The 13,631-nt window shown below is 37.9% G+C and overlaps 1 protein-coding gene across 11 annotated transcripts in view; it reads left to right on the top strand.

The window, feature by feature from the left end:
- ELAVL4 (ELAV like RNA binding protein 4) overlaps positions 1–13,631 on the top strand; it is a 90,150-nt gene that overhangs the window by 6,569 nt on the left and 69,950 nt on the right. The window lies entirely within an intron of this gene.

Here is a 13,631-nt window from a genome sequence, read left to right as displayed (position 1 = left end):
ACGACCGTTAAAGTTAAAGGCACATTTCTTTTTCAGTCTCCGGCTGGGAGTGATGGGGAAGGCTGGGAATGAGGGGTAGAGGAGGTGAGGTTCAGTACCAGCAGATGCATTGTGAAACAGGACTTTTGGATGTGGAAGGGGAAATGGAAAACCTTTCTGCCAAAGTAGTAAATCTATTTTTAGCATCTTTTTCTGAAGAAAAAAAAAAGGAGAAGCAGCAAGGAAACTCCTTGCGTGTCACTCCTCTCGCCTGATGTTGACCCTGAAGATATGGCACAAAATGGCAAGATCAGATGCCACGAGTGCTCACTTTGACTTTGAATTTTTACCAGCAGTATCTTTCATGTGGTTTCAAAACTGGGTGTGGGGAGAGGCTGTAAATTCACATCCATCTCACTTATTTCTCACTAGAACAGCCTGGGGAGGACTTTTCACTCTGCAGAGATGTTATAACAAAGCTGTGGTCTTTTTCCCATTCTTAGAGGATTGCCTTTGTCTGGCTGCTTGTTTTGATGGGTGTAAAACAAATAAGATTAGACCGAGCAGCCCAACTGAAAGCGATAGCTGGGAGGAAAACCCAATGAAAGGTTGCCGGGGAAACGAACAGAGGAAAAGCTGAGTAGGGAGCAGGTGGCTATCATGAGAACACACTGCAAACAGTGTAAAAAGGGAGGGGGGCACAGGACCTCGATTATCTTTGCTGTTCTTTGTGGCCAGCTCAACTTTAATTATTCTTTATAAATAGGTGTTAATTACATTTCTAACTTTGGCTTACAGTGATTTTTAGAAATCTATTTTTAAGCATCTATTCTGTCTCCCCTGTTTTTACTTCTTCTTGTTCTTTTTTTTTTTTTTTGGTTTAAAAAACAGAGAGAGAAGGAGAGGGGGAAGGGAGGGTAGGGAATCTTGCTCTCTCTCTCTTTCTCCCTCTCTCTCTCTCTCTCTCTCTCTCTCTCTCTCTCTCTCTCTCTCTCTCTCTCTCCTTTTCCCTGCTGTGAAACTGTACGTGCAAAAAATCGCAAGTAATCCTATGAGGCTATTTGAAAAATAATGTAAATCATATTGAATGAAGTTGACAGAAGCATAATAAACTCCTACAGCTGATAGGTTCTGAAAATTATTTCTTAAAAATTTCCAGCAAATATCCATCCTTAGGCAGAACGTAGGTAGAATAGATTTACCCTAAACAATGATTCTGTGCTAGGTGATAGTGGTATTTTGACTAAATTAGATATTGATACTACAATTCCAAGGAGTTCATTGTATCTCTCATTTTACTTTAAAAAATAATAAATGAAAAAGTGTATTCTAGCCTTTTGCAGTGCCTCCCTCTCGTATCTCCAGCCACAGATCCATAAGCTGCCCTTGCAACCACTGCCTTGCGTTGGGCATTTGGTCGCGGTTCTAGTCTTGGCATAAACTGAGTGAAAAGCTGATTTTTTTTTCTGTGTCTCTGAATGTCTGGGACCCATGTGTGCACTGGTGACAGGCATCTCTCGCTTTTTCTCGAAGTGTGCTTTACTAGTAGTCTCTTCTTCTCACGATGGTGGGTACCAGAAGGACTGAAAGGTATAGTACTCAGGCGAATAGGATGTAATGTAAAAGCAACTGAAACCATGATCTGTCACGATTTCTTCCTGGGAGACAAATTTGATACAGGATCAGGTAGCTAATTTTAAGTCCAAAAATGAGAGATTTAAAAAATACTGAAATGTAGTAAAAGGTTAAGAAATATAATTGCCTTTATTGAAAGTATTCTTAATTTTTTACTCTCCCCATTGCAAATCTCCGCACACTCCCCCGACCCCAATTCTTCATTCCTTGCCGATGCTCCTTTTTGTTTTATCTTCTCAGTGGGAGATTTTTTAAAATTTGCTTTGACTCTTGGGGTGAACATAAATAAAAATATTTTTGTCATATACTTGAACCTTGCTCTCATATTTTGAATGTGTAAACATGTCGCTATTAAAAATTGAATTGTTTTTATTATCTCTAATACAGATTTTTTCTGAGAATTTTTCTGCATTTTTTAGTTAGGCTAAAACAATCAGCACTGTCACCTAAGCTTGGGTTGTCAAAAAGACACGTGGTTCTACTGCTGACCTTTTTCACTTCTTTGTCTTAAAAATATTAATGCCTACTACCTGCATGTGGAGGTGTGCCTTTACTTCAATGAGTGTGCATTTATTAAGAAATGAAAATCTGATTGGAAATATTTTTGCAAAAAATACCTTTTCATCACAGTTTTAATGGTCAGAATGTCCGTATATCTCATTGCAATATAATGGCTAAGTCATTTAATATTTAAATTTTGAAAGGGTGAAATGAATATAGGTGGGGAAATAGCTGAAAAATTCCTTTGAGAATTATCGATTCACAAAGCAATTTTAATTAAAAAAACAACTAAAATAAAAAAACTAACAAACCTTAACCATTCATTTCTGATCTCAGCCCCATTCATTCCTAACTGCCATTCATTCAAGTCATCCTCCTGACCAAATATAGATGGGCTTGTTTTTGTTTGACAGTTTTCCAAAACCTTCAAACTTTTTTCTCTCTATATAACACTTCTTTGGTCCTTTGAATATTCAAGGATTTTGTTATGAGAGGAAGGCCAGATTGTTGTGAAGTAATAACAATAGTATATTTTGTTAAAGAAAAAGAGAGAAAATGAGCTACGTATTTGCATTTTATTTCTAAACTCAGTCTTGTAATAGGGTTTGAGACATGTTAGACTTCAGATATTTTAAACTTAGCATTTCTATTGGGGATAATCTATTTGAAATTTCAAATCTAGAAGTCAATGCATGAACATTGTTTTGTGTGTGTGTTCGGTATCTGAAAGAATTTGAGGATGAACTAAGGGTTTTTTTCTCAGTTAAGAGTTACTATGAACAATGAAAGGGTTTCCTCCAGGCAAGTTCTTTTCTTTGGTTTTTATTTCTTCCCTTTGCACTATTTCCTTATTGTGGGTGGATTCTCTTCCTATATGAAGACTAAATGCTATTCCTCCTATAAGGAGATATGCTACTTCAATTAGTCCTTTGCATCTTGATGCTTTATTTTAATTTAAAAAATGAAAATAAATTATCTGTGTGTACCACCAGTAAGGAATGGTGGTCTTGATAGAGGTCATTGTGCATGGACAGAAGTACTTTGGCCTTGACAAATTTCTTCCTCGGATCCAACGATCTGTGGCCACCAAGCACTTAATTTATGTGCCTGGACACTTAATATGTACATTTGTTGGTGGCCTGGCCAGTGGATGCTAGACATATGAGTGTATGCTGGCAAATGCTGCAATGCAGTATTTTTCCCCAATGTCATTATGAATTTTGGGGGTATGAAAGGACATAAACATTCTCAGGCTTTTATCTCACTGTTTCCCAGTCGATGGGCCATATCATACAGAATTGGCCTATTCCCCTTTTGAAATCGGTCAACATTTTATTGCCACTATCCATTCTCCCATCCGTTTGAGAGACATGCGGAAAGTATGTATGTGAGAGAGAGGGAGACTGGGTGTGTGTATCAGTGTAAGCATGTATGTTTCTAGAATCCTGCACCTGTCTTAAGCTTTTCTTATTTGGTATCACCAAATGTGTATATACATACATGCAAATATATGTACATCCAAAAATGGAAAGTAAACCTAACTGGGCGGGTTCCCCTTATGAAGAGGCTTCTTCTCCTCACAAACTCTAAGAGTTATCTTATTAGAAAAAGGCAAAACTTCCTCAAAAAGATATATCCAGACCCTGTAGACTTCTATTAATAACCATTTTTCTATTGTTGCCACTTGAAAACTATAAATGTTCAAATCTATAATCATATTTGAGAGATAGAAGCTGGCCTTTTAATCACGGGTTGGATTCGAATGAAAACGTATGAGTATATGGAAGGAGAGTTGTTTTTGCTTTGGAGCATTTGAACCTAATCTTTAACCATTGGTAAAAACAAGGAGAAGATGGGTGGCTGTGTTAGCATCTCATGCTTTGTTTTGTGAGTTTGTGGGATGTGTGTGTGTGTGTGTGTGTGTGTGTGTGTGTTGGGAACATCTTTGTATTTTTAAAATCTCAGCGTATTTTAAGGGTATAGGGCTTTTATAGGTCAGCAGCTTTCTAAGGGTAAAATGAAAGGTGATCTGTAGGTGGTTGGGTGGGTGGGAGTTGTCACAGCAGTAATTGTCATAAATTAGCCATCTAGAAATGAAAAGAAAATAAGGCTGGAGGACAAGAGTGCAGAGGGGTACCAACATGAGGGTCTGCACCTTGCCGTTATAAGAGCTAATGAGTGATAAATTTGAACTGGTGTCGTTCCGGATGCCAGATAATTTCTCAGAACCTTGACTTTGCAGGTTCATTACTTCCTTGCTTGCTTGTTCACACCTTTAATTATATCCAATTTGGGATGCTAGCTGGGGGCACCAGAGATGAGCCATTTTGTTTGTTGTTTATCTCATTAAGTATTCAGGCAGTGTGCTCACAATAGCTATGGAGCATCAGTGTTAGGAATCAAACACTTTGAAAATGGAATTGTTACAAAAGAACAAAAAATGAAAAAGAAGTCAGCCAGCCAGCTAGCTTGCTTTGGATGTTCACATCCACTCAGCTCAATTGTAATATTTATGCATTTTCTTGTACATTCATTAAGAAATAACTTAAGTAGTGTCAGTGCTTCTATAACAGGCTGGCAGCTTTCTCTTCATCTCCTTCTCTTTTGCCCATGCTCTCCCTCCACCCCTGAGAGTTTGCCTTTTGCCGGACCATTTTAGAACTGACCATTTTTGCTTTGGGGAAGATTATTATTCAGATCCTTGTTGTATCTAATATCAGAGATATTTCTACCCCCTCATGACGGATCCTCCCTCTGCAAGAATCAAGAAATGCTGAATGCCATAATGGAATTTTTAAATAATTGGTTGAGAAAGCAGTGAAAATGTTGGAGATATAAGGTCAGTGCAGTTGTTGTGCTTGGGTTTTTGTTATTGTTTGGGGAAAGCCTTATTTTTAACCATAAAAGTGAAATATGAAACTAGGACGTATAATTTTTTATCCTCACCTGAGGATATTTTTAGTGATTTGAGAGAGAGGAATGGATAGAGAGAAAAAGAGAGGAGAGAGAGTAACATTGATGTGAGAGAGAAACAATGATCGGTTGTCTCGTGTATGCGCCCCAACCGGGGATCGAACCTGCAATCTAGGTATGTGCCCTGACCGGGAATTGAACCCGTAGCCTCTAGGTGTATGTGATGATGCTCCAATCAACTGAACTACCAGGCCAGGGTTATATTTTTTTAATGGAAATGAATTACAAGTTATATAGGTCTCTCCTGAAAATAAATTCTCTTGGACTCTTGGTTTAAAAATAACATTTAAAAATGAGCTTAATTTTTTAATTAATCGATTTAAAGTTATAAAAAATGTACTGCATACAGTAAGCATCCATTTTTTTCTATAAGAAGTATGTGGTAGTTCTTTTTTTCAGGATATGAGGAACCAGTGAAACAATTCCAGCCAAGATGGCAAATTCTGAAAAACACACCACAGCAGAGAGGTTTCCTCTCTCTTGGAACTTTGTGGGATTGAATCCACTCCTGCTCATTCTATGAATCAGTTACCTTCAACTGTCTGCTCTTCTCTAACAGCTAGCCCTTGAAATTGTTTTGTCAACAGTGTTCATAGTAGAGGCTAGCTATCATTTTTGTTGGATGAAGATGTATTTGTTAAGGACTAACTTATGTGTCTTTCTTTGGAACGTACAATTCAAAGTCACTATTTTTTTTTCCTGACGCTGATCAAAAGACATAATTAGAGGCTAAGTCCCTGTGATTGGGGATAAAGTTGGGGTGAGGGATTTTAAAGTTGGATGTTACACAATGAGGTTTATGTCAAATTGTGAGAAAAGATCTGTTGGAACATCCAAGTACAGAAAAGTTTTTACTTTCGTATTTATAAGCGTCTAGGTATGACTGCAAAAGATAAAAGTAAAAGATCTTCTGGACATTTTTGTCTATAAGGTTCCATGTATCCAGATTTCACCCTCAGGAAAAAGTACAGTTTGGACAGTTGGAACTTGTTTTCCATCAGCTGGCTGTGGAGTTTGGGTAGAGCCTGTTAATTTTACAGAAATAGGAATGCTTTGCTTCTGACAGAAATGATTCTGTGAATGCCTTTCCCCATGTTAGCTTCTAAGGAGGGACCCAAGAAGATAGTGACCATCTTGGCATGCCCCTGTGCAAACTGTAAGTTTGTTAGTGGAGCAGAAATCATAGAGTCTCTTTGTCATACACACTTTGATACTGCACTCAGTGTATGTGAGTGTGAGTGTGTGGGGGGAGGGTGGGGGGGCGGGTAGGGGGAGTAATAGAATGACAGCCATGACCCTCACTGCACCCTAGGATGTACCAATAATGGCATCTCAAGTAGTCTGTGTTTTCCTAAGCTGCCAGTATAAACCCTTTAGAGTTTTGCTTTCTAATTTGTAAATGAAAAATAACAGGCTCCGTTGAACATTTTTTTGAGTGCCCCCTTTGAAGATGCTGTAGTAGTAAATAAGCTTCCATGATAAACTTTAGCTCTAAATGCTATTTAAAAGTCTGTAGTGGAAAGCCTAAGAACTTGCAATCTTGACTAATGAAACTTTCATTTGGAAAGTGCTCACTTGAAATGCAGTAAACTACTAAGTCCCTGCAATTTGTGATGTTGACCAGATTTGACTCATCCTTTCTATGTTACTTTTTGTAATGCAGCCAACCACACAAATAAAATTCTGGATATTGTACATGTCTTCAATATTAGTTATCTCTGTTGATGCATTCGGTGCAGACAGTACAATTCCCACAAGTCCAGATTCTTACTGTAACACCAAAAACAAAAGTGATATTTATTAATAATATTAGGAAAGTTGTCCTCATAGTAACCATTCCCCAAAGGAAGCTTTACATAAATGTGCATTTATTATTCAGGATATTAAAAGGGATTCCTTAGCTTTTGCTTTTTAATTTGGGCTAAAATATGTAAATTGGTTTTATTTTGGAGTTTCTCTGTTTTAGGTGGCTTTGGGGGAGGATAACTTTCTAGCTTGATTATATTTTAATCACCTCTGTAATGGAAAAGGTTCTAATCCTGAAAAAAAACTGGTTATTATGATTAGGACCCAGAGGGCCAGTCTGCAGATGGGACTAAAAACACATTGCATTGACTTGTACACGTGTAGAAAAATTAGATTTGTTTCTACTAGATACCGTTATTCCCATGTCTTTGCTGGCAGGGCCAGCTCAGAGGCCAAGGAACCATGAGTCTGTCTCTGGACCCAAGGGATCTTCGTGGTGTGTGTGCACAGGCAACCCTCTGGAGAGATGGCTCTTTGATTTAAGAAACCAGGAAGTTCAAAGGACTTTAACGTCAGGTGGATTTGGGTCGGAATCCTGACTTTTCCAATTAGTAATTGGGTGACCTTGGAAGAGGTATTTCAGCTTTCTGAGCCTCAATTTCTCATCTTTAAGATGGGTATGGTAATGCCTGATCCATGGAGTTTCTGTGAGGATCATTTGGGAAACGGTATTGGAAGGCACCAGTCATATACAGAACCTGAAAATCAGAGATGCTTAGAGGGCATTAGAGGTCCCTTCAGTATATCAGTCTTTCTGCTCAGGCCAGATGTCCTGGGGAGAAATGACATCACATGTTACCCTCATAGTCTCCCTCTTTTTCCCAGAATTCGTGGGCAGTGTGATTCACGGTGGCTTTTAAACATAGACAAGCCCTCAGTTTTTCTCTAGGATTGTGTGGCTTTAAGTTTTCTGCATTCTCGTAGGATTTTAGAAGTTATATCTATGATTTCCTTCAAAATTAGAATTAACATGGGATATAGTCATTAAAAGAGAAAAAAGGTGAACATAAAATTAATTTTAATCAGTGCTATTTTTTTAGTTTCATGAAAAAGTCTGTTGGGAAATTCAGAAGTCAACCAGAAAGAAAAATGGGTTAAGGCTAATTGATATGGTCTCATGTTTGCCATATCTATATCTATCTATATCTATATATATGCCTATAGATATATCTATCTATATATATGTATATACATATATCTATATTATATATACATATATATATATATATACATATATATATATATATATATATATATATATATATATATATATAACCTGTGAGTTATTTGACTTTGGCCCAGAAACCAACTTACTTTGGAGCTATTTTTCCCCCTTAACTACATCAGCTTTTTTTCTCTTTCTTGTTTTCCTAATAGGGTGAATTTTGAAGTTCTCTCCCTCAAGGAGTGGTGAAGAGGTTGAAGCAAAAAGTGGCTTAATGAGATTTTTCTAACTTGCCATCAGTTTTCCTTCTCCCGCTTGGTGAGGCAGGGTGACGGATGGCTTTGGCAGTGCAAACAGCTCCAGAAGTGATCAGATTGACTGAAGAGGTGTTGGAGATGTGAGCAGAAGGCTGGCCCTTGATTTATTACCCTCCCCTTTGAAGTGGGGGGAAAGAGAAAGGAGGAAAATCACCACCAAGGCCTTGACGTAGCTGTTGATCACACACACTTGGGAAGGGGTAGCGGGTAGTGTCAGGACTGGTGTCAGGCCAAGCCTAATTTTGTACCTTTTTCCCAAGGCTCTGAAGGGTGAATAAATAGGCACATTAAATAAATTCACAAACTGTTTTAAACTGGGACCTGTTGCTGTGACCAGTGAGGGAGAGGAAATAATACAAAGAGTCCCTAAAGGGGTTCAAGACTTAAACTAAAAACATAGCCTTAGAACATGTTTTAATGTCATGGATTTTGAATTACACTCCATACCATCATGGTAAGGATGTTAAGGGGAGTCATTTTCTTTCCTTCAATTTCACCCTTAAAACTAGGGGGAGGGGGCTCTAAATTGATCTGATCCTCCAAGTGTTATTTTGCAGGCTCTATGCTTTTATAAGAAAGACCTTTACTGTGAAACAGACAGACAATAGAACTTTTCTCTTTCCATGTGTATCTATTTCAAAGCTTCCCCAAGGTTCTCCTAGGGATTTTGTAAGCAGCCTGTATATGGTGCACAAGGTCTCTGGAAGAATTGTGATTGATTTTTAGAATGTGTTTGTATGGGCAGAAATATATCTGTGGAAGAAAGGGTCTTGACTTTGAAGAAAGGGTAGTATAAGAGATGTTTCTGTATAGTTTAGCCTCGAAAAATCTCACACTTATTAATGAAAAGGCCAAAAAGAAATAAGTGAGTGAGAGATTTGAGCAGATGAATGGGCAGGGGAGTGGCAGGTGGATATCCTTAGTATATTCTTACTAGATAAGTGTTTGTATTATTAAAAATTGAAAATTCATCCATATTTAAGCCAATACTTGAACCTCAATTCCTTCCTGCTTTATATCTCTGGCTTAAGGTTATCTGCAAGAAGAAAAATAGCCTTTGAGCTTAGAAGAGCTTTAATAAAATCTCTTGAAAAGGTCTCTAATTAGTGAATTTTGGAGGTATGGACTCACAGTTGGGAGTATTCTTCCTAAACAGTATTCTTCCTAAACCATTTGCTTGTGTGAATATTCCAAGAACAGAGGAGCAAGTTTGCATTTCTAGTACTTCAGCTGTTCCCAGCACAGTTCTACTGAAGTGGACCTGTGACCGTGGAGATCATTTCTCACATCCACTTAACACTGAATAATTTGTGTCCTATGGTGTCAGTTTGATGTCTTTAATGTAGTTAGGACAGGTACTGTTAGCCACTTTTTATAGAAAATAAAGCTCAGCCACCTGCCTTAGGTTATATGTTTAGCAATATCGGAAGCCCTAGCTCCGGTACGTATGGGAATTCATCTAGCTTGGTCAAAGTTTACTTCTGAGGGGGGAGGGGAGGGTGACAGGGAGGGGGAAGCAATTCATTTTCTAGATCAACTTTTTCAGTGTGGAATCAGCCAACACAATTGCATGTCTATTGCATATAAACCACATTCTAGGTGCCTCTTGGAATGTGGCAGCATTTAATATATATTCCAATGTAGTAGATAAGGACAATGACAGGCAGAATGCAAAATGTGTCTTGGCAGAGGAGGTATAATGGACAACAGAGAGAGACCTTTATTCTTGTTGGGGAAAGGAAACAAGACTTCACGGGGGCCTTGAGTGGAGCCAGGAAGGCTAGATAAGGCTAGATAGGCAGAAAAATTAGAAGAAAGGAGAGTTCTATGTGGAGGGAAGAGTAAGAGTTAAGACACCGAGATGGGAACTTGCTTAAGGAATGACAAATAGTCTGGTGCGAATGCAGCTTAGGATGTGTAAACATAAAGCCAGGAAGACAAGTAGTAGAAGTTAAGATTTAGAACTCTTAGGGTGTTTTGACTCGGTTTTTACTTATTTGAACTGATAGCTATGGGAATGTCTTAGGTCAGAGAACTACAGTTTCCTGATTGTTTTGCAGGGTCAAGAGCTGTCTTTACTGAGTCATGATTTCTCAGAAATTGAAGTCACCCTAAAGATGTTTCTGAAGTAGATATTGGTTATTCAGAGGGAATTGTTATTAAAGAACTATTCTAATCATAGGGTGATGTGATGATGATGATGCTCATTGGTGAAGTCACACTGCGGATTGTTTTTAGGGTTACAGTGCCAAAACCAGTAGGAGGAAAAATATCAACTTTATTTCAGGTGGTAAAGAAATGTGCCATTGGAGGAGTACACTGCATTCTCTCACCAACAGGTACCAGTGCTTGTTTTGTGGGATAATGTGTGCCCAGGTGGGCAGTGGTTTGGGAATAAGCTTATTTCCTCTAGAATAGAGAAGTACCCATTTAGACTTCCAAGTGCATGTATCAGGTTATGCTTGTCACTCCTTGGTATTCTGTGAGCCCTGGAGGGCATAGATCATGTAAGTGCTCTCTTATTTCAGAGCTGGGCACATAGTAGGCATTCAATAAATGTTTGTTGAATTTAGTTATACTTTTTTTTTTAAAGATACTGAACCACAGTTAGAAGACTTGTGGGTCTGTCATCAGCTTGTGGGAGTCTATTTAGTCCAAGTCACCTAACCTTCAGTTTCTTAATATATAAAATAGAATTAATACAACTTCAGAGCTTAATGGGAGGGTCAGTTAAATGATATCTTCGATACATTCTAACAGACGGATAATAATATTAGTAAATTATTAGTTTCTGGTTTTGCCAATTATTTTACTAGATCTTGACCAGAATTTAAAGAAATTAAAACAATAGCATGCTAGAAAGGAATAAAGTAGAACAGAAAATATCAGTGGCTGATACCTAATAAGGGTAAGTACTATATCATAAAACTTTTGATTCAGTTATCTGTGTTCTGAATTGTGATATTATATAATAATATATATATATTATTGCTTTGTTGGATCATGGTCAGTAAAATTTGAGAAACCCTGTTCTAGATGATAGTGAGCTCTGTGTTATCCCAAGGGAGAAAAAGTCAACTTTTTTCAGAGCTATACAATATAAAATCTCTAGTATCTTCCCAAATTATTAAATTATTAAAGAAAGGATAACTTCTGATTATTTTAGATTTGATGTGGAACATTGTATCCTAAGTCTTTGACAAATTGATGTCCGTATGGTATATGCTGGGGTTTACTCTTAATCAAAATATTTAACTAGCAAACCTCATTCTTTGTTCCTGCTACCCAGTTGAAGTTACAAAGTAATAATAATGATGACAACAATAAGTAGAGGAGGTGACCTAGAGGTAAACGGGAAATAATGAAATTAGCTTTGATTTCTTGAGCTCTAATTATGAGTCAGGCACTGTGCCTTACACACACACCATCACCTTTAATTTTTAAAACAATCTTAAAAAATAAATGTTAATTTTCTTATTTTATGAATAATCTAACTGAAGTTTTGAAAGGTAAATTAAAGTTACACAGCCAGTAATTAATTGATTAGGGCAGGATTTGATTTGAACCCAGGTCTGTCTAATTACAGAACAAAATTTAAAAGATTTTTTTTTCATTCCATAAAAATTTTTTAAAATGCCTACTATGTGTTAGCATTGTACCGATTTACAAAGATAAGTGGTTTGATTTACAAAGATAGGTGGTTCACTTGGCCTCTGTCCTAGAGGGTTTCCTAGCTGCCCTTGAGGTTTTGCTTCACATGAAAGTGGGTAAGATATGATTTAATCACAAGAGGGACAGGCTCAAAGACTTTCTTGTGGTGTATTTTATTTTGGAAGTACTGAGAAAAGTGCCTAGCACATAGTAGGTATTCAATAAAGATTTATTGAATTAAATTGAAGTTGAATTAATTCTCACTTGGGGACTGGGGAGGGAATGGGAGAGTATTGGGAAAACTTTGTGTAAAGAATGTCATTGCCTGCAATGTGGCAGATCCACCTGTCCTAAAGCCACTGAGTGTCTTTTATAACAACTAAAACTGGCAGCAGAAAAAAAAGCCAACCGGAGCTCAAAATCTCAAATTATAAACGTCAACTTTCTTTCAGGGAGAGAATGTTTATCATCTTAGTATGGGAAGAGAGTCTTGTGGTAGAGACATATAGAGAATAATAAATGGAGGGCAGTCTTTCTTACATTGAAAAATAATAATTACTATTGTTATCATTATTATTGTTATTTTTACTGTACCACTTGCTAACCTTTATAACCTCTAGCAAGTGACATGATTTCTCTGTTTCCACATTTACAAAATGATTTATACCTCTCAGGGTTGTTGTGGGAATTAAATAGATTCATTTGATAATACTTACTAATCCCTTACTATTTGGTGGTCTCTGAGGATTTAGTAGGAAATGAGATATAGCCCCCTGCTCTCAAGGAGTTGAATGTCTGGTGAAAGTGCTGGGAAAATGGGATTTAGATTCTCACCACAGACAAAGGCTACTACTGAACAAATGCAACACCCCGCAGTCTGCCTGGTGGTATGTATATGATTGCCATACATGTCTCATTTGCATCATTAGAAGTTCAAATTTATTGAGGTGAAGGTGCTGTGATAATCATCTTTTTATCTCCCCCTACTTTTGGGCCCCAGTCTTTGCTGTTGGCACAATGCTACCTACATAGTCATTGCTCAATGAATCCAGCCCAATTCAGCAAATATTTACGAAGTTGTTCAGGGCACTGGGGGAGGGAGAATAACATTTGCTGAACAGAGTTGAGTTGAAAATGACCTTAGAGTACAAAAGGGGAACAGTATCATGAGGTGGTGATGAACTACACTTGTACTAAAAATGCCCATGCTCTATTCAGGAAGGAAAATAGGGCCCCAATGAAAATTCAGCAGTCAGCCTAAAAAAATAATGTATTCTTTCTCTCTCAGTGCTGTTTTGTTTGTATTTCATGGGAAACCAATGTATTTGCTATAAGCACACAGTTGAAATGTGATCTCAGAGATGGCTACTTAATTGATGTGTGGATCAGGACCAAGCTCAGCCACCTTCACCAGGCCCAGGAGACCCTCCGTGGCCTAGCTTCTGCCCTCCTTTCCTGCCTCCCATCCTGCAGCTTTCTGCCTTCCATTTATCTTCCACTGTGGAGCTGCACCACACTGTTCCGCACCTGTGCTCAAAAAGATCCCTTGGTCTCAAACATCCTCTGCTTTCTTCACCATGAGACAAGTAGGAGGCCCTTCTCAC

Source organism: Plecotus auritus (genome assembly GCF_963455305.1).
Source record: "Plecotus auritus genome assembly, chromosome: 2".
Lineage (NCBI taxonomy): Eukaryota > Metazoa > Chordata > Mammalia > Chiroptera > Vespertilionidae > Plecotus > Plecotus auritus.
The sequence above is the reverse complement of the archived record's forward strand: the minus strand, read 5'-3'. Positions and strand labels throughout refer to the sequence as shown.